Genomic DNA, 20,041 nt, shown 5'->3' on the forward strand with positions numbered 1-20,041 from the left:
TGTAAACCTTTTTTGTGACTTCCACCAGTACTCCTCTGAAATAGAATATAGAGAGCCTAACAGTCATTGGGATCTTGCTCTCCTTGCTTTTACCCCCCTGCTGCATACCATAATGATTTCTTAGGCACTTTATTGATAGGTTTTAACATAGATCAATTTTTTTTTTAAGTGAGAAGGGAAGAACTGTAGTACCTCAGAGAAAATGAGAATGACAAGAATTCCTTGTTTTTATTCTCTCATTTGATTAAGGGGATTTCTTTTTTTAACTTGCAAAAAACTCTGAGGTAAACATGAGAGGGAATGTAATCAGAATCTGAAAGCAATTCAGGCAGAAATGATTTCTGAACAAAAGAGTTTCAGAAAAGTTTTAAAACCTATAATTTCAGTAGTTGAACATAAGGCATCCTGGTCAGTTTTGTTTTTGTTTTGTTTAAAGAAAGTGCTGAGGAAAAAAAAAATAGGTCTCTTCTCACTTCTACCTGCATTTTGTAAACCAATCACCAGAAAAGACAAATGAGCCAATGGTTCATGGTGCTCCTCAGGTAAAAGCAATATTTAATTTCATTTTAAACTCTATGCTCTTAAGTTTGACCAAAATTAAGTGACTCTTGATTGTAACTTTTTAAATGAACTTTAGCAGTTGCAACCATTTTGTTTTCTGGCTAATTGTTCTGTCCCTGGCTGTGCATGCTCTCTTGACCCCTACATAATCTTGCCTAATAAGTAAATTGGTTTTGTTTCACTGCTAAAGGAAATGCAATAGCTTACAACCGGCAACTGAGGCAAAACCTGATGGCAAGATTTTCGAGTACGGACTAATAATATTCAGCCTACACTAGTTTACACCAAAGGGAAATTGAGGCCCCAGGGAGAATCTTTGTTTTATGATTTTCCAGCTTCTGGGTCTCACGCTCCTCCAGCTTTTCTCAAGCAACAGTAAAGCAGATCCAAAATAATTTCTCACACTGCTTTCAGTTTTCAGAATGCCCCACAAAGGATCAGTAAAGACCCCCCCCCCTTCGTTAAAAATAATGACAAACATGGCACTACTCAGCAAATAACGCAGTTTGGTTTCTCTCCCGATCCTATAAAAACGGAGGAGGTCAAAAAAAGGCGTTGAGCACCCTCTGAAACTAATTTTTCCATCACCGTTGCACAACTTCGCGTAACAGACCACGGAGTTAAATCCCTTTGAATTGACGGCAAAGTAGAAATGAATTCCCCCCTGACCGCAGGCAACGGAGGTAGGGAAAGGGGGGCGGGGAGCTAGCGCTGGCTTTAAAGACGTCCACATCGCCACTCCTAGTCAACACTGGGTTGAAGTTAAACCCAGTCTTGGAGATACCTGTACTGAAATGACGTCACCCTCCGAAGGCGTCAGGGAGCGACTTCAACTGCATATTGGCAATTAACGATGACCTGAAACGGCAATAGAGTCTTGGCTTGGGGGGACGGAGATCAGGTGGGTCAGTCGGCTTCACAAAGATCTGTTGCTCCAAACTTTTATCTTACGCACAAAGATTCTTGGCCCTTCGTATTTCACCTTGAGAATGTTTCTAACCCTCACAGATCAGAGAAATTCAATCAAGTCAAGTTCCGGCTATCGAAATTTACGAGTTTTTAGATAATGGTCGGTTTCCTCAACTGCTCTCCCACTCGGTTCCTTTAATCGCACCTTTTCTGTGTGTGTCCCCACCCTCAGTCCCGCAGGGCCTGGGCGAGAGGCAGAGGACCCCGGGAGGCCCTGGGCGGGACTGCGGGAACTGAGCGCCAAGGTGTGGGCAGTGGTGGCGCAGGAGAGCCGCTCCCGCTCTCCGCCGAATCCACGGCGATCTTTCAGAGCAGTGTTTTCCAAAATCTTGCCTGCCCCTCGGAGTTAGCGGGTTAAAGTACTCGCATCTCTGCGCCTGGGAGCCCAAGTTGGGGCAGAGGCCCAAGTCAGTTCAGGCTGATGCCAGCCACCCTCCGGCCCCACTCGTGGCCCTGCGGGCCTGGCTGGAGCGACAGGAGACTCTCCTCTTCCCCCACTCTGGTCGGCCTCCGGCGCAGGTCTGAATCCAGGACCTCCGCCCAGACGCGGCGCGCCCCACCCGGCCTAGTCTTCAGGCCTCGCGGGATCCGGCCGCGCCCGTGCTCAGGCCGCTGTGGGCCGCACGGGCAGGGATGAGGCGCCGCCGCGGGGCCTGCGCGCCGCCAGCCCGGGGAGAGCGCGGCCTCCTCGAGTCCCGGAGTCTGGCTTCAGGGTCAGCCGCGGGCGTGGGGGGCGCCGAGCGCCGGGTTGACATCACCGCCCGCCGAGTTTGGGGGTTGGGGGGCGAGTGTGTGTGTGTGGTCCGGCCGGGAGGCGAGCACCCTGCGCTGGAGGGAACGAAAGCCGAGGCCCAAGAAGAGGACGAGCCCGGAGAGGGGGCCAGGGTGGCGAAAGCTGGCCTGGCGGGGCCTAGGGCCTCTGGCTTTCCTCGTCTCCCAGGAGGAAGGGCCGCAGACGGCTGGGTCTCCTCCCGGCAGCGAGGGGGAGGCCGCCGCCTCCGCCACAGCGGGGGCTCCCGCCGCAGGGCAGCCGTGGCGCCAACAGGGAGTCCAGCTGGGCCTGCCCTGGGCACTCGGAGCGGAGGTCTCCCAGGAAAGCCAGGTGCTTTGGCTGGCGGGTCTGGGGAAGTTGTGTTTGGGTGTTCCGCCCTCCCTTGGGGTCCTTGGCTCTGAGCTGAGGCTTTCAAGGGAGGGGGGGCTCATACCTTTTTCTCCTACCCCCTCTACATTTCGTTTTTTAACCGAGTGCCCTGTTTTATCCTTTTTGGACCCGGGCGCAGCACTCAGCGGCCCGAAGACTGGAGGCCGGGTCTGGAATGGGGAAGCGGTGCCTTTGGCGTCCTGGACAGCGCCAGGCAGCCCATTCCGGTTACCTGCAGGGCAGGGGCTGCAGTCCTGTGCCCGCCCCCATTTAACCAGAAGGGGGGGGGTGATGGGGCAGCACAACACAAGTTTGAACCTGCTGCTAACACCCGGTGAAAACCTCGGTGTTGTTACCCCGACAAAGCTGTAACCCAAAACCAGGCGTGCCAGTGTTAGGTGGTGGTTTACTGCATACAGAGACATGTTTTAATCTTGCAAAAGAGAAAAACAAAGGAGTCAGGAGTCGGGCGCATCCCACACAAACGGAAGCTGACTTCATACAAAACAACAAAAATGGAAAGACGGCAGGGTCGGGCTCAGCCACGACCTCAGCCAGCTTACTGTCTTCCTTCGAAATCTTTACGAAGGACAGCTATTTCCCTTTCCTACCACAAAAGGTCCAAGCACCAGCCACGCATCTGCATGCCCAGATCTGTGACCAGTGCCTTCAACACACCTCTGTTTTTCTCTCCTAAACTGGCAGCGTCCTGTAAACGCAGCGCGCCCTGATAAAACCTGATCCCCCAGCTGCCCCATTTCCTCCCTTGGGTTAGCACGATAGGAAAGACAGGGAGCCCCTGGGATGGAGAGAGCAAAACCCCAAACAAAACCCACCCCGATGTCTTTCAGTATTAGGCTCTGAAACTGCACAGATTATGGGATTTGTCTCGGGCAGAATTAACATTACATGTGAAACCATAGTGCTCTGGTGTATTGAGACACATTGTATAGGACTGCTTGGAGCATCTCTTCCTAACTGCCTGTTAATAGCAATATGAAGCCTTGAAATCATATGTGTTTTTGTTTTTAACCTGATTGAAACAAAATTTAGACACTATTTGGAAAGGACAGTTTTTCTGATGTAGGCAGTTCGAAGGAAACGGAACCCAGTATGAGAGCTGGAGGAAGCTTCTGCATGCAGAAGTGGCTGGAGAGGAGAAGTAAGCAGGCAAGTGTTTGAAAGGCCTTCTACTATGCAGCAGCTCCCAAAAGCAAGGAACGTATCCCCCCCAGCCCCCCACTCCCATTCTAAAGGGAATCAGTCGGACTTCCTCTTTTGCAAGCAGTGTGTTTTATATTTAAAAATCAACCTGCTGCCGACTGCAAACAAACAATAAGCAAATTCAAGTAAAGGAGCCCTACCAAATCCAACCCATTTGGTCAAAGATAACTGCAGGTGCCAGAGAGGCCAGGCTATCACTGGGGGGAGGGTCGACTTCGAATTTTGTTTTTCTCCTAAAGGGAAAGTGGAACAGCATGAGGTCTATGACTCACTTTTATTCCTTAATCTCCCTCACTCTTTACCTTCAATTCTTAGTGGAAGGAAACATGGTATCTGGGGTGGAAAAAAAACAACAAAGAAAACAAAAAAGAATCCCACAGAAAATCAAATGATAAGCAGCCAAAGTTTGAACTGACTTCTATTTCAGCACCACAAGGAAAAAAAAGCTGTCCAAGAAGCCACCCTCTCCCAGTACCCTAGTCTTAGTTTGCCTACTGTGGAGGTGGGAAGGGGGCCTTTGGATTAAGGGTTTCTTAGTCTACTTGACATCACTAGGAGACACTTCAGCCCAGGGTGTCTTGAAAAATAAGATGCCAGTTTCTAGCATTGCTGATTTTTACCCCCTTGAACTGCCCATGATGAGACCAGCAAATGCTGCCTTTGGGAGTCACAGGAGCAGTTTACTGCACCCTGCAACAGGGTCTGCTGCCCTCCACCCTAGGTTCCGCACATAAAGGGCCCCTTAGAGTCAGCTTTTCCGTGAAGGCTCTCCCTTAGGCCCTGCCCCCAACCTCCCAACCTGAATCTCCAGAGGCCCGAGGCCACACTAAAACCTGGAAATCACTCATCCCAGCCTCTAGTTGTTAAAATCTATTCCCAAAAACCAATAGTCACATTTTAGGCTCATGGGCCATTAATAAAAATCTCCTTAACATTCAAATGGCTCTAAAACGCGTTGATGGCGGATTACTGGGGCCTAATGGACGTCGTGTGTGACAACATGGTCCCTGAACAGCGATGTTCTGGGGTGGGTGTCTGACCACAGCTACTTGATTATCAGCTTACAGCCAAACCACGCTTTAGCTGCGATGCTCTTAAGAGGCGTTCTTCCCGACAGCAGAGCGGGAGACTTCTGTGTTCTTCATTTAACCGGATTTAACAAACGCAGTGAGTTTTGGAAAGGGGAGGGGAAAACTTGCCTGTAGGCATAAGGTCACCTCCAGACGTAAGAGGGGCGGGTCGCCGGCCACTGCCCCTCCTCCCTGCTTTTAATGGAGCGTAGCTGAAAGGCGGTGGCGAGGGTCGGTGGAGGCCCGCGCCGGGGATGTCTGCGTTGCCCTAAGTCCGGGGCTTCCCCGCGGGACTCCCGCGCTCCTCTGCCTCGCCGCAGAGCCCCCGAGGCCGCCGCCGGCGCGCCCCGACCGGGCCCGCCGGGTCTGGAACACTCGCGGGGCGCTCCTGTCCGCGGCGCGGAAGCCTTCGGGCCTGGCCGCTCGCAGTCGACGGCGCTGAGGACGCCCTGGCCGCGGCCGCGCCGCCAGGGACCGAGCGGGTTCCCGGGTTTCCTGGAAAAGTGGGGTCAGGCGCACCGTGTTCCCATCCTCCACCCCCCACTCTTCCCCCTGCAAACTAAGCCGAGGGTTCGGAAAGCTGGGCCCCCGCAGCCCCAGCGGCGCCCCCGGGCTAAGGTTACTTGGACAACAGAGGGAGTGCCGGGGACCGCGGGGGAGTTACTCCAGTGGCCGAGAGGCAGCTTCGGGCCAGCCGCCGGGGACCGCGAGGACACGACCCCCAAACCGTACCCCCGACGGCAGCGTGCCTCGAACCCGCGGCGCCCCGCGCGCTGCTCGCCGCCGCACGAGGCCCGGGGGGCGGGGGGCGGGGCAGGTCCCCTGTGGAGACTGAGGAGAAGCTCGCGCCGCAGGCACTTGTGCCGCCGCTCTCGGAAGCGGGAGGTCTGCGGGCCCGTGATCCGCGTGCTCCACCTCCAGCCGCCTCCGCGGTCTTCCCGACGGCAGCGTGGTGCGTGCGAGTGTAACGACGCGGGAGGCCACGACGCCTCCCGGTCCAGGCCGACGCGGGCGCCGCTCTGGCCGCCCCACTCCCGGCCAGCTCCGAAGTCCACTCTTACCCCTTCCAGCTCCTTGTGGCGAAAAGACGCGGGAACCGAGACAGATTTGTCCTTAGAGCTGGCGACCTAGGGGTAACCCCTGCTTCCCGCTACGGGCCTGGGCTTGGATCCCAGAGCCGAGGGTCTGGGCCCGCGAGGTGTCGCCGGCGCCATCCCGGGGTCCTCGCGGCAGGGCGCCCATCCGCGCCTCGAGGCCTGGGCGCCCGCTGCCCACGGCTTCCGGTTGCACCTCGAGGCCTGGGCCTGGCCCGCGGGAGGCCGCAGGTGCCCCGCGTCCCGGCGCGTTCAGACCACTGGTTACCAGGGTCCCAAAGTGAAGACTGAGTTCAAGTTTTGAACACTAAGGGTGCACATACAAAGTTTTTCCTGAGTCCTTCTTGCCCACTGACCCATGCAAGTTTGATAACCTTTGAGTTATGTTCGATTCGAAAGGTCCAGGCATTCGTTCTTAACTGCTATGGCAATGCTAAGGGATTTTTTTTTTTTTTTAATGGGGGACGGATATTTTGGAGATTTTACACGCAGACACATATCCAAAAATGAAATTAGGTAATTTTGGAATGAAGAATCACATTAATATTATAAATTTTAAATTGATGCAAGTCTCTAATTGAAATGCATTTTTAAATACCTCTTCTCGCTGATTAAGTTCGTTCTATTTTTAATTTTAGTCTAAGTAGGCCACTTTGAAGCTTTGGAAGGCTAACAAGTACTCAGTCTATTTATTATTATCTTTACCAAAAAGCATAGCCTTTATTTAGTCTTAAAATTGACCATGGACAGGGCCCTCTGATCTTGAGATGAAGTGGAAAACTTGGTACAAACATACTTTCTCTGTTTTCAAGAACAAATACTTGAGTTGATTAAACCAATAATCTTGATTCCTGACCATTTTAAATGGGCACATTGCTTTCTCTTTTCCTGTCTTTTCTCCTTTTTTCCCCTTTTTCCTTGATATGTATCGCTAACGATATGGAGTGTATAATACACACTTTTATTAAGAGATACCTGAACTGGTATCTTTTTCAGGAATGCTTTTTTTAAAATATTTTATTTATTTATTTGAGGGGGGATGTCAGAGCGCGCACAAGCAGGGGGAGGGGCAGAGGGAGAAGCAGGTTTCCTGCTGAGCAGGGAGCCCAATGTGGGGCTCGATCCCAGGACCCTGGGATCATGACCTGAGCCGAAGGCAGACACTTAACCATCTGAGCCACCCAGGCGCCCCTTTTTCAGGAATTTTTAACCTGTGGCTCAAACTTCCCTTTGGGGATGGTTGTCCACGGATGGATTTTAGAGTAATCGAGGATAAATTCTCTCAATTGTATAGAAATTTTTTTGTCTTTGTTCAGTTTAATTTTGGGGGGCAGAAGATCTATAGCTTTCATTAAATTCACAAAAAAGGCTGTAACCACCTCAAATTAAGAGACATTGGTTTTTTATGATTCATATCTTGTGAACCAAGGGTGAACTTGGAGATGAAAACTTGTAGTTCTCACTAAAAGCTGGACAAGATGGGAGCCCAGTGATATTTAGATCTACCTCTAACTTTTAAACCTTGATTTTTTTTAACAAAATAATCTAAAAAGTTCCTTTTATTTGTATATCTTATCTAGTTAGGCCTAATTTGAATTATTGTCCATGAGGCTGTTTATGTATAATACATTGTAAGATAACAAATGAAGTAAATAAGACTTATTTTTAATATTATCTACACCTGAAATGTAAAGTAAAAAATTTAAGCAAATATTTTAATGATTCAGACCAAAAAGCCTCTTTAACCAAAGCAAACCAATCAACAATAACAACAAAATATTATCTGACCCTAATTTAAAACTTTAGAAAATTTAGTGTGAATTTGATCTCTCTTTCTCTTTGTGCACATACATAAATTTAGTAACCATGCCTGGGTTCCCAAATTTTTCTGTTGAAAGGTTTTTCATTTTCCTTAAAGTTTAATGATTGTCAAAGATGGATGAAATGATAGATAAGAGGTGTGGGACCTTCTGAGTGAATCAGAAGGAGGGCACGGCGCTAACATCCAGGTAAGAAATTCAAAAGCAGGTGGTATAGTCACCTGTAGGGGACCCAGGGTAGAATTTAAATTAAATACTCAGAGGCCTGTCTTCAGAATCACAGATCTAGCCCATTCCTCCCCACCCCCCCACAACTCCCCAGCTTACTTCCAACCTTGTCTGAGAGGATATCTTCCATTAGTGCAAGAAGAAGCATAATCTACGGGTTTATTTAGCATTTGATCTTTGCGCAGAGGCTTCCATTTAGAGTAACCATTGCAGCTAAGATTTGGATCTGGTCCCTAAAATAGCCTGAACCAAGCGACCTCAGGCAAGTAGACGCAAGATACTAGCAATTTATTTCATATCAGCTCCCAAGCCATCACCAGATGATAACAACCCTCGGACACGGTTAATCTCTGCTTGACTCAAACCGGTGACCGCAAGGTGAAAGGCAGGGCGTTATCTCTGAACAATTCATGTGGCCTTCCACAGATTGCCAGTTGGGCCAATACAATTGAAGCCCCTTCTCCAGTGGTTACTTTAAAATTTCATATCCAAAGTCTTTGGTCTTTGTTGGACTGGAAGGTAGGAGGGCTTTATCAAGGAAAATGCCCGAGGGCCAAGATGTGGGAGCTTAGAATCCAATACAAACTAGAAAGGTTGAAAAGGTAACTGTGTTTTCCCTGCCCAATAAACTTTAAACAACATTGCTGTGACTATGACTAGAAAAAGCCTCTGGAAATGAATGTTTTTTTGCCACACAGTAGAGGGAAAATGCACGTTAAAAAAATAAGAAGCAAAGTACTATCTAGAATTGGTTTTATTGTTTTGAAAATGGCTTTATTTTTACAGTCTGGAAGGTCAGTTCAGATCACCATATAGTCATTCGGTATTATTTCAGAGCTAGAAGGGGCAGCAGAAAGTGGGGGGAACAGTGAAGAATAAAGGAGAGGGGTGTCCTGGTGAATGAAAGCTGTCCTGTGTGTTGGTGCCCAGAGGGAAGCCAGGCTAAGGGACCTTCAGGGCAACTGCTAACTATTTGCACTTTTCAAATATGTAGAGGGAACAGCTTTAGCCTCATATCACAGGGTACTCAACTCTAGCCTGAAATCATAGAAGTGTGCCTTTCTTTACTGCTTGGTGGAATTATTCTGCCTCTGCTACTCCAATATCTTAGTTGTAATCATTCTATTTGATTTTGCGAGATGGCTCTGGAAAGGATTGACAGATAAAAAAAACTGAGAGGTTTCAAAAGTACTCCGGCTATTTTGATAATATGTTGTTGAAAGTCCATGCGTTGGAAGTGGGTTATTGAGGGTAAAAGTAAACACAAATTATTTTAGGTATTTTTAGCAATAAGCTCCCTTGGACAGGATCAAAGATCAACTTGACATATGCAGAGTTTCAGTCAGTCAGCAAACAGTGTCACAGAGACATCCCACTATGTTGTTCCATAACTTCATTCCTAGACCCTTTGTTCGCTGACCCAGCTTTTTAAGTAACTGGTATCTGCAACCCTACTCCATTGTTTGGTATCTTGTCTCCAAAATGATACACTAAATAAACCAGCCCAAGTTATAATTACTAATCTCAGGATGAGCGTGTTGTATACAATTGGTAAAGGGATGCCTCTTGGGATGAAAAGTCACTGATTGATTAAAAAGTGGTGTGTTTTGTAACGTTGGAAGATTTTTTAAGTGACTGTGGGGAAATAGGGCACGGAATAAACGGTGAAGTCTTGTTCCTGCTTAAGACTGGCCTTGGCTCAGGAGTCTTGCTGATATAATGTTCAAAGAAACATAAAAAGAATCACAGCATTTGCCTGGTCAGACAAGAGGCAAAGCAAAATGTTTAGATATTTGAAGGAGATTACAATTTCAGGACTATCTCTCCTTAGTGTCTGTCTGCTCCATGAGAAGTGGTCTGGACAGAGTCTAGAGCCTGGATAGAGGAGACCAGGCCTGTGTTCTCTTGGTCTGGTGCTTCTACATCTTCATGGTGGTAATGAAGAAGGTAGGACCAATCTTCCATATTGAAATGATTTGCATATATCTTAACCCAATCAGCAGGACATTGGACTAGGTCATTTATTCAGCCTTGCGAAGATCTGTCCCAGTTGGCAAATTTACTGCTTTCCAGAGGTCAGGTTTTGTTTTGTTTTGTTTTGTTTTGTTTTATTGTAGGTCTAGAACTTTTACATTTGTGTGTTTCACTGATAACTTGAGTGGATTTGGTGCCAACAGAGGCCTGTAGCTTCCCTTGTGGAAGTGCAGCCTGGTTTCATCCTGCTTATCTTTTCTGAACATCCTGAGCTTTTTCTGAGCTTTGGTTAGTTTTACCTCAACTTTATATACAAATTGGGTTGTTGTGGTGGTGATGTGGGAGGGAGGTATTTGTTTTTTGCCTATATCTCTAGCTCTCATAATATTGTAGGAACCCTCATTATAACGTTTTTTAATAAGTAGATGTGACTTCTGGGTGCCTTAGAAAACATAAGTCAATACATATTATTTGTTATTTGTGAAACTGACCCCCAGTTTCACCAGAAGAGTAGTTAAGGATAGTGGTAGAGCATTCAGGCTTTATTTTATTTTTTTATTTTTTTAAAGATTTTACTTATTTATTTGACAGAGAGAGATTTTTTTTGAGATTTTATTTTTTTAAAGATTTTATTTGTTTATTTGACAGAGAGAGAGAGAGAGCAGGAGAAGTGGCAGGCAGAGGGAGAGGGAGAAGCAGGCTCGATGCGGGGCTCGATCCCAGGACCCCAGGATCATGACCTGAGCCGAAGGCAGTCGCTTAACCAACTGAGCCACCCAGGCACCCTGAGCATTCGGGCTTTAAATCCTGGGTTTCAATGTCTGGGTTTAAATCCAAGCTCCTCTATAAAGAAGTAGATATTTTTGCGTATGAAGATTATCTAACCCCTCTGTGTCTTAGTGTCCTCATTTGTAAAACAGGAAAAACTATAGTTTCTATTTCCCTGATTGTTGTGAGGATTAAAGCACTTAGCTCAGTGTCTGGTTAGGTAGTAGGTGCTCTATCCATGTTCCCTGTTACTATTACCACCATTATTGTCATTGTCATCGTAGTCCACCTCTGGCCAGCAAGACTGAGCCAGAGTCAGAAGCCTCGATGAACTAACATTGACTCTACTCATTCTACTGAAAGATATAGGAAGAATGGAAGAAGAGTGATCATATAATATCGTATAATATGTATCAAACTATAGATGTAGCCTAACTGCATGGTTAAACTCATTTTGCATTATGTTTGCCTTTGTCACAAAGAGTCTCTGTTTTTTGTTCAACAGTCGAAGAAACCATAAGGATTTCTAAATCTGCAAATATATTTGGAAGGAAGGAAGAGAAAAGACAAGCTTGACAAGGGGGTCAAGGTGTAACAAAACAAACCACCCTGCCTTAAATCATACTTCTAGTCCTCTCCATGTAAGATTTAAAATATTTATCCATTATTGCAAGTAGTTTTTTCCCCAGTTCCAAATGCTCTGAGCCCCAACCTGCTCTCACTGTTGTTGAGAATGATAGTAGCATCTTTATTCCCATATACCATAGGTTAATTCAGTCTGTGGGCAATGTGTATTGCCTCCTCCTCATCTCTAAAAAAGCTGTCAAAACATGATTTTAATTTCCTTTTAAATGTAGCTTAAACAGGCCTGCCAACACATTTCACAATTTTCCCCCGAAACATTGGCATTTAACAAGAAAAGTGAGGTAAAGTTGTTGTAATAAAATAATAAAAACCTTGTAAATTAGGCCCTTAGTTAAAAAAAAAGAAGAGAATAATTGGGAATAAAAAAAGCTTTATGCAAATCACCTAGTATGGATGATGGCAGAAGGAGAAGAGAACAGGGTAATGAATTTGTTCAAATGAATTTACTGAAGACGGCAATTCAGCTCTCTAAGGAATTATGGAGAAAACGAGCAAGTGGCTAGAGGGGCCAGTATCTCAAGAAAGCCTAAATAGGCAAAATGGTTGCAAAGAGCAAAGCTTTAGTCATCAGCTTCCACAGTTCTTCAGGTCTGTGCAATTTGTTTAAAGTTGCAAAATCAAAACATGTCTCAGAGGGCATGGACAGGGAGGCAAGACCTCCTTTGTGATGTCTGCGAGGGAGCAGGGACCACTTGCAAGTGTCTGAAAAGGCATCACCCCTCAGAATTGTCCAGGGTCATCCAAGGGGCTAATTTGGAGTAAAAATATGAAAATAAGAAACGTCTCAGTGATGATCTCTCAGATGCCATGGAAGAGCACCCCAAGGGAGATGGAATGATCTCCAGTCTGGAGCACTTAAAGCTAAGGAGGGAAGATGTCTTGGAAGGAAGCCTCGGGAACTGTCCAGCATCAGTGCAGAGCTGGGCTCATGGCTAAGTGACCTGGTAGGTGAGAATTTCCACCTACAATGTACCTAACTGTATGCTTATTAAACACCACTCTTCTTTTTCAATTCTTTTTGACAGTTATGACACTAATGGTGTTATTGCCAAAGGGATTTTTGCAGGTTCATATAGATTTGCATTTGTTCCATGAGGAAAAGTTAGTTATTTAGTAAGAGCCTGTATTTGCCTTGAAGACACTCCAGCTTTGACCTCTTCAGGAGATTGAAAGAATAACCAAGCACATTGTAGCTTCCCATGCCTGCCATAAATGTCTCTGGACAGCAGACACTAACTGCATTACTAACAATTATATGAATAATAAAATCACAATATTTTTCTGGCCCCAGAGACATGAAAATGGATATTAGAATGGCTACAGGAAAGGATTCTCAGGTGTCAAACTTACAAAATTAAGCTTCCATTTAAACTTTCATGAGGATTTAGGAAGACTGGGACCATCACAAGATGTATCTATTCATTCAGTAACTATTTGAGGGTCTTCTCTGTACCAAGCACTCCCCAGGCACACAAGGTTTCTGCTTCCATGGAGCTCACATTCATGTTCATGGGAGACCATACTGCTGGGTGGTCCTATCAAGAGCTGAAACTTTGGAGTCTGAAGGAAACTACTGGTGAGTTTAAAGATGTATGGAAATGTAAGTGATAGAAGCTTTATGTTTGTTGGTACTCTAATGAATGAAAACACGTATTTTCAAAACACATTCGAATAGAATTCCGATGTTCTAATGAACTGAAGCGGTTTGTGATGCTCCGCACTCAAGCCCCTCTGGGTGTCCTGGGCACGTGGAGGGAGGTTGGAGCACGGGAGATACTCCGCACTGAGAACATACGTGGGTCCTAGGGTCTGAGGCCGCTGAAGCTCCATATGGTGTCCCGTGTCCTGGCCTTGTTGTGTGACAGTTGCTGCTAACAAGCTTGGCTTTGGCTTGGACGTCTTTGAAACTAGCCCCTCCTTTACCCCCTCCAATTGCCTCAATCAAACTGACTCCTGAAAAAACAGGGCTGTTAATGGAATGGCCAAAGTGTCACTGGGATAGGCAAAAGCAATCATTTAGTGTTTTCTACAGACATACTGATTGTAAATCAAAGAAAGGCCTTTTTGGAAAAGACAGCCCATTAAGAGACCACTTAATGTTTAATTATATGCAGTTGGAAACTCTGCAGACTACCAGCGCAGCCAAACAGGGCATCAGAATCTAAGACAGACACAGTGGCTGGTGCAGAGTTTCCTTTTGAGTTCCAGGTACAAAAATTCAAGCCCAGAGTGGTGTATTCTCACACTCTGAGGCTACCATAATACTTAATTATTACCGTCCCTGTGGTGTAATATGATCTTGGAAAATGTCACACAAGAATTCCTCCAAATTGTTTGTTTCATTACTCTTCCTCCTCCTCCCCAGTTTCTATTTCTTGGCTCTGTTCTTTTCTGCTGTTGCCTTCCTCTCTCTCTCTTTCCTCCCTCCAAATGGCATTGTGATGTTGAATTCACCAGGTGTGCAAACTTCCTCCCTCATCTGACACTTCTTTGGCAGAAAGCACAGGTAGCCCAGCAGGTATTGTCAGGGTCAAGTTAAAAAATAACAAAACCTGCCAATGCAGATTTTCTTCTCGTGGCGCCTGGCATCGATGGGCTTGCAAAAAGACTGCTGTGGCTTTAATATGTCCCTTTTTACAGCTGACAGGCCCTTGGCAGCCCATCCGCAGCTCACCACCTTTCTCCCACTCTGTCTTCATCAGAACCAGAGGATGGCCAGCCTTTCCCCTGGTCCTAAGGCTGGGTGCAGGGTGGTAGGGACAGGAGCCGAATGAAGAATGGCATTATTCTATTTAGAAAAAGTTGGCTGGAACAAAAACTGCTATTAGGTCTCAATTTAAAACTCGGTGGTCCCTGTTAGGTCCTTGATTCAGCAGAAGTGAGCTGAGCTGGTAAAATATTGGAGACGTTAATCTCTGTGGTGGTCTTTTTTTTTTTTTTTGAAGAGTTTGTTTGTTTATTTATTTATTTATTTATTTATTTGACAGAGAGAGAGAGCGAGCACAAGCACGGGTAGGGGCAGAGGGAGAGGGAGAGGGAGAAGCAGGCTCTCTGCTGAGCAGGGAGCCCAATAGGGTACTTGATCTCAGGACCCTGAGATTATGACCTGAGCCGGAGGCAGACGCTTAACCGACAGAGCCACCCAGGTGCCTGTGTTGGTCTTCTAAAATTTAAAACCAGAAGGAAACATAGTACTGTAAGTAGTGGGTTACAGTCCAAGTGACTGCCAAAGTTCTTACTGCTAGCTAAACTTAGAAATTAGTTGATTGCAAGAGAAGCAGTACCAGGGTTTTTTTGTTAATTAATTAATTGGTTAGTTAATTAATTAATTTAAGTGATCTCTACACCCAATATGGGGCTTGAACTCACACCCCTGAGATCAAGCGTCGCATGTTCCTCTGACTGAGCCAACCAGGGGCCCCTGTTCTCTTTTTTATGGTCTAGGGTTAATCCCGCTAAAACTAATCCTGCTGGGGAAAAAGGTGAATATACGTGTCTTTAAGCAATCAGACTTGCTACAGACATTCGAAAGCTTTGTCTGCAGTACATCTAGCTTCCACAGCTCTTCCTGAGAGGGAACCCCCAGGCTCTTCCAACTCTTCCTCAGGTGGTGTAATCTGCACCGACTTTTTTTTTTTAAGATTGTATTTATTTGATAGAGAGAGCACAAGCAGTGGGAGAGGGAGAAGCAGGCTCCCCACTGAGCAGGGAGCCCGACGCGGGACTCGATCCCAGGACCCTGAGATCATGACCTGAGCAGAAGGCAGACGCTTAACCATCTGAGCCACCCAGGCGCCCCAGCACTGACATTCTTGAAACTTGTCGACAGCCAGTGCTCCCAACACATTGTTATATCCCAATGAAGCTGGGTGATCAAATCAAGTTACCAAATGGCTTTCTATACACGTGTTCGTATTTCCTTTAATAATACAGTGGGATTATACTTATTCTCTAATTTAGTGTGCAAGTCCTCATTGCTACTGTGTCAACTATGGGCCTGGCCTTGTTCACAGTTGACTCCTTGTTCACAGTTGAAATTCCTGAAGGAGGTGTGTGTGTGTGTGTGTGTGTGTGTGTGTGTGTGTGTGTGTGTGAAAGAGAGAGAGAGAGAGATTGAGAGAGAGAGAAAGAGAAGATGGTGGCATATCTAGAGATGGTTAGGTTTGTGGCCAAGTTTGATTTCTCTATTCTCCTACTCTTCCTGGGCCAAGGAGGAAGACTAGATAACATTTCCTCAGGCTGAATGTCTGTGGGGCTCCTGACACTTTTCTGCTACAAAACATGTGGAGTTGTGGGTACTACAAGACATCATTCTGTTGCCTACCCCAATAGTTTCACTTCTTTTTTTTTTCAAGTAAGCTTTATGCAGGGCTTGAACTCAGGACCCCCAGATCAAGAGTCACATGCTCTATGGACTGAGCCAGCCAGGGACCCCTGCCTATACCACTAGTAAAGAAAACCCCGGTGTACTTTAGCATGCAATATTGATCAAGATGGGGGAGGTTTCTTGCAGGTAATACTCTTTCATTTTACAAGATAGATAGACATTCTGCTAAGAAATAAAATGGTTAATATATTTGGAATAATCACTAATACTTATTAGTACTAAAAGCTTCTGATCCATGAAGCCATTAAATTTACATCAAACACCTAACAAACTAATTATAATATTAATGGGGAGAGAAAAAAGTATGTTGTAGAACTTTTTATTAATTTATTTTTTCAAAAATAGCATTGCTAGATACAAAATATTATCTATGTTTAAACATTCCAGGCACGAGGCAAGTGATTGCATTGTCGGGGAAAAACCGCCTCCCCTCAAGTTAATGGCTGATATAATGATGCTCTAAGCCCCCATTAGCTATCCATTCTGATCTCAGATTAATAGGGCGTAGCCATGAAACTGGAATTGGCTGCTGTCTCCATATTACCAGTTTCAACTGCAGAAGATGACCAGTAATCACTTTATCACAGAGAACAGTAGAAGTCAGGGAGAGATGGTAATTAACATCTACCAGGATCATATCATATATATGTGTGTGTGTGTGTGTACACATGTGTGCAACACATACACACACCATTGTTTATTTGTTGACTTTTCACCTGTCTGTCGTCTCACAATAGAGGATGAAATTTTCAGGGGTTTTCACTTTAAACTTATTTTTATCCCCTCAGTACCCAGTCCAGGACTTGGAATTCAGCAGGTGTTTAATACAAAGAAATTGTTGATACATAATGATGACTCTAGCAGCCAAAGGCGAGGCCAGAGGGCATTTACCTGTCTGTTTTGTACCCTCTCTACCTTGAGAGAGCCCTTACTTTGATCTCTTGTCTGCCCATCCTGTTTTCTCCTCTCCACCTTCCAATCTGTTTTTTCATGCTGCTATTAAATTTAGTTTCTAGAAACCAAATCTATAACATATAAAGGCCACAGGATAAAGGCTTCACAGCTTAGCTTGGTGTTTACAGTTGTACAACAGTGCTTTTCAAACTTTAATGTGCATACAAAACACCTGGGGTTTTCAGAATGCAGATTCTGAACTGGTCGGTCTAGGGGTGAGGCCCAAGCATTTGCATTGTTAACAATATCTCAGATGATGTGGATGCTGCAGGTCCTGGGACCACATTTTGAGTGGCAAGTTTCTACAACATTGGGCCTGGCCCAGGTGTTAAATGCCTTGTTAGCTTCATCTCAATTCACTCCCTACTCGGTAACCTATATTCTAGCAAAACTGTTGTTCTTGGCATTCCTTGGCAATTCTCCGACTTGTGCTTTGATTCACGTTATACCCTTTCTGCTTGCTAAACCATTACTCATCCTTCCAGACAGCTCAAATATCACTCTGTGAGGACTTCCAGCTCAGCTACCGCCTCCCTGACCAGCTAATCCCCATCTACCGAGTTCTCACAGCATTTTGCTAGTACTAATGTTTAGCATTTATTACAAGTTATCATAACTGTTTGTTTACATGATTGTCTTTGCAGCTAGACCATGAGCTACGCAGGGCAGGGGGCCAGCCAAGCCTCAGCCACCTTACAATCTCAGCACCCAATAGCACACACACTAGTTCTTTAATAAATATTAAATGAATTGAATTGAATGGGTTTTTCATTATCAGTCTTCTGCAGAAGACTTAATGATGAATGTTTTGAGACAAAAACATATCTTGACAGAATTGAGGGGGGTGTCACAGGGGATCATAGTCGCTGATGTTAAATGATAATTAAAATGCTGTAATGGGAATCACAGTTGTTATGATAAACTATAATTATATTAATAATATTAATAATATTACTAACATTATTATCATCTGTGATAATTGATTATAATTATTATTAAAGATAGCTATTATTTATCTACTGAATTCTGACTATGTACCAAGCACTTGCTAATCATTTAGATATTTTTTTACAACCTATATTTTATTTATTTATTTTTAAGATTTTATTTATTTGACAGAGAGAGACAAAGCGAGAGAAGGAACACAAGCAGGGGGAATAGGAGAGGGAGAAGCAGGCTCCCCGCTGAGCAGGGAACCCTATGCGATGCGGGGCTTGATTCCAGGCCCCCGGGATCATGACCTGAGCCGAAGGCAGAAGCTTAACTACTGAGCCACCCAGTTGCCCCTACAACCTATTTTTTTAGATAAGTACATAGACACAGAGTTTTGAGGATAGATCCAATGCTGCATCCCCAGGGAATGATAGAGTTGGGATTTGAAAGCCAACTTTTGGATCCAGCCCATGCTCTTAGCCATTTTTCTGATGCTGGAAGGATAGCCTGGCTCTAGGGCTCTGCTAAGTATGCTTCCTAAAGCATTCACCAATTTTTTTTGAAGATTTTATTTATTTATTTGAGAGAGAGAATGAGAGAGAGAGCATGAGAGGGGGGAGGATCAGAGGGAGAAGCAGACTCCCCACTCAGCAGGGAGCCTGATGTGGGACTCAATCCCGGGACTCCAGCATCATGACCTGAGCCGAAGGCAGTCGCCCAACCAACTGAGCCACCCAGGCATCCGCATGCGCCAATTATATGTACTCTAAGTGCAGTGGGGTTTCCCTCCAGGGCAGGGATCCTATGCCCTTTCTGTGCTTTGGACTCTTTTGGCAGTCTGCTGATGGTTATAGACTGCTCAGAACATTAAAAAAAATTTTTTTTTTCTTATGTTAAAAGGGTTTTATTTGCAGGAGAACGGGACCGTAATGGAACAAGTCAAATCCCATGTCGTCAACTGACTCTTCTGACTCCTTTTTCTCCTCTTTCTTCTCCTCTGCTGCTGCTGGGGTGGAACCAGCCCCAGCAGGAGCTGCAGATCCTGGGACAGCAGGGACAGCCACAGCCCCACCAGCGGGCACACTGGCCAACTTGCCAATACCCGGGGCGATGACATCTTCAATACTTTTCTGTTCAGTTCACTGACGACCTTGTTGAGTCGGTTATCATCCACCTTGACGCCCACGCTGTCCAGAGTCCTCTTGATGCCCTTGGCATCGAGGGGAGGCATTGCCCCTGAGGGTGGCCAGCAGGTAGGAGGCCACGTGGCACATCTCCGTGGCATCAGGGACTGAAGGGCTTTTTTTTTTTTTTAAGTAGGCTCTACACCCAACCTGGGGATTGACCTCACCACCCCAAGATCAAGAGTCATATGCTCTACTTACTGAGCCAGCCAGGTGCCCTTCCTCAGAGCATTTTTAAATGCATTAAAAATATGTAGAATTGCAAAGGAAACCAATTAACTGAATATGGCTATCAAAATAATAAAAAAGTTGTGATACAGCAATATGTACCTTTCTTTATTAATGCCTTAAAAATACAATCTAGCAATTACTCTAGTAATGACTTTAATTCTGAAGTATTGATGGGCCTAAACAATATTTTGAGATATATGCAACTACTGAAATGTGAAAATCTGTGATCTCTCTCTATTCAAGACAAAGTCACAGGCACTGCTCAAGGTACTGAAGTTTGGTGTCTATATTCATAATGGAAGAAAAGGCTATATTTCTCTAAGAGGTGAGTGCAATTAAAGATGTGATTTTTTTTTTCTTCCATCTGAGTTCACGGGCCCCCTCCCCTGAACTCTATGTACAAACACTTTGTATATGTATATGTGAGGACTGGTCCTATGAATTTCAGATTAAGAATCCATGCTCTAGAGAAGAGGGATTTTCTGCCTTTTTGAAGAGATTGGAGTGCTCAGAGATAGAGGTGAGTCAGGTGGAAAAAAAATTGTCATGTGCACAGAAATGGTAAACCAAAGTCAGTGGTAAGAGGTACATAGTGAAGCAGTATAATAAAGGAGGAAGAAGAGGAGAAACCTAGCAGCATTAGAGCCTTGCAAAAGGTAAGCAGCTCTTCCTCTATGGAGTGAACCCAGAGATGTTCAGAAGAAGATGGTGAAAGAATACTTGGAGGCATCTTAAAATGTACCTACAAGTCTTAACAATTAGAAGAAATTCTGTAGCTGTCCCCAACAGAAAGAGGCACATTGTGTTGTTACTATACTGAGGAGCACAAAGGGATCTGTGCCTGAAGTTGTCATGGCG

At 45.4% G+C, this 20,041-nt stretch overlaps 1 pseudogene; it reads right to left on the reverse strand.

Annotated features, from left to right (window-relative positions):
* Positions 1-18,661: 18,661 nt before the first annotated feature.
* Positions 18,662-19,042, reverse strand: LOC113909324 (annotated as a pseudogene).
* Positions 19,043-20,041: the final 999 nt, after the last annotated feature.

The sequence above is a fragment of the Zalophus californianus genome, chromosome 6 (assembly GCF_009762305.2).
Source record: "Zalophus californianus isolate mZalCal1 chromosome 6, mZalCal1.pri.v2, whole genome shotgun sequence".
NCBI lineage: Eukaryota > Metazoa > Chordata > Mammalia > Carnivora > Otariidae > Zalophus > Zalophus californianus.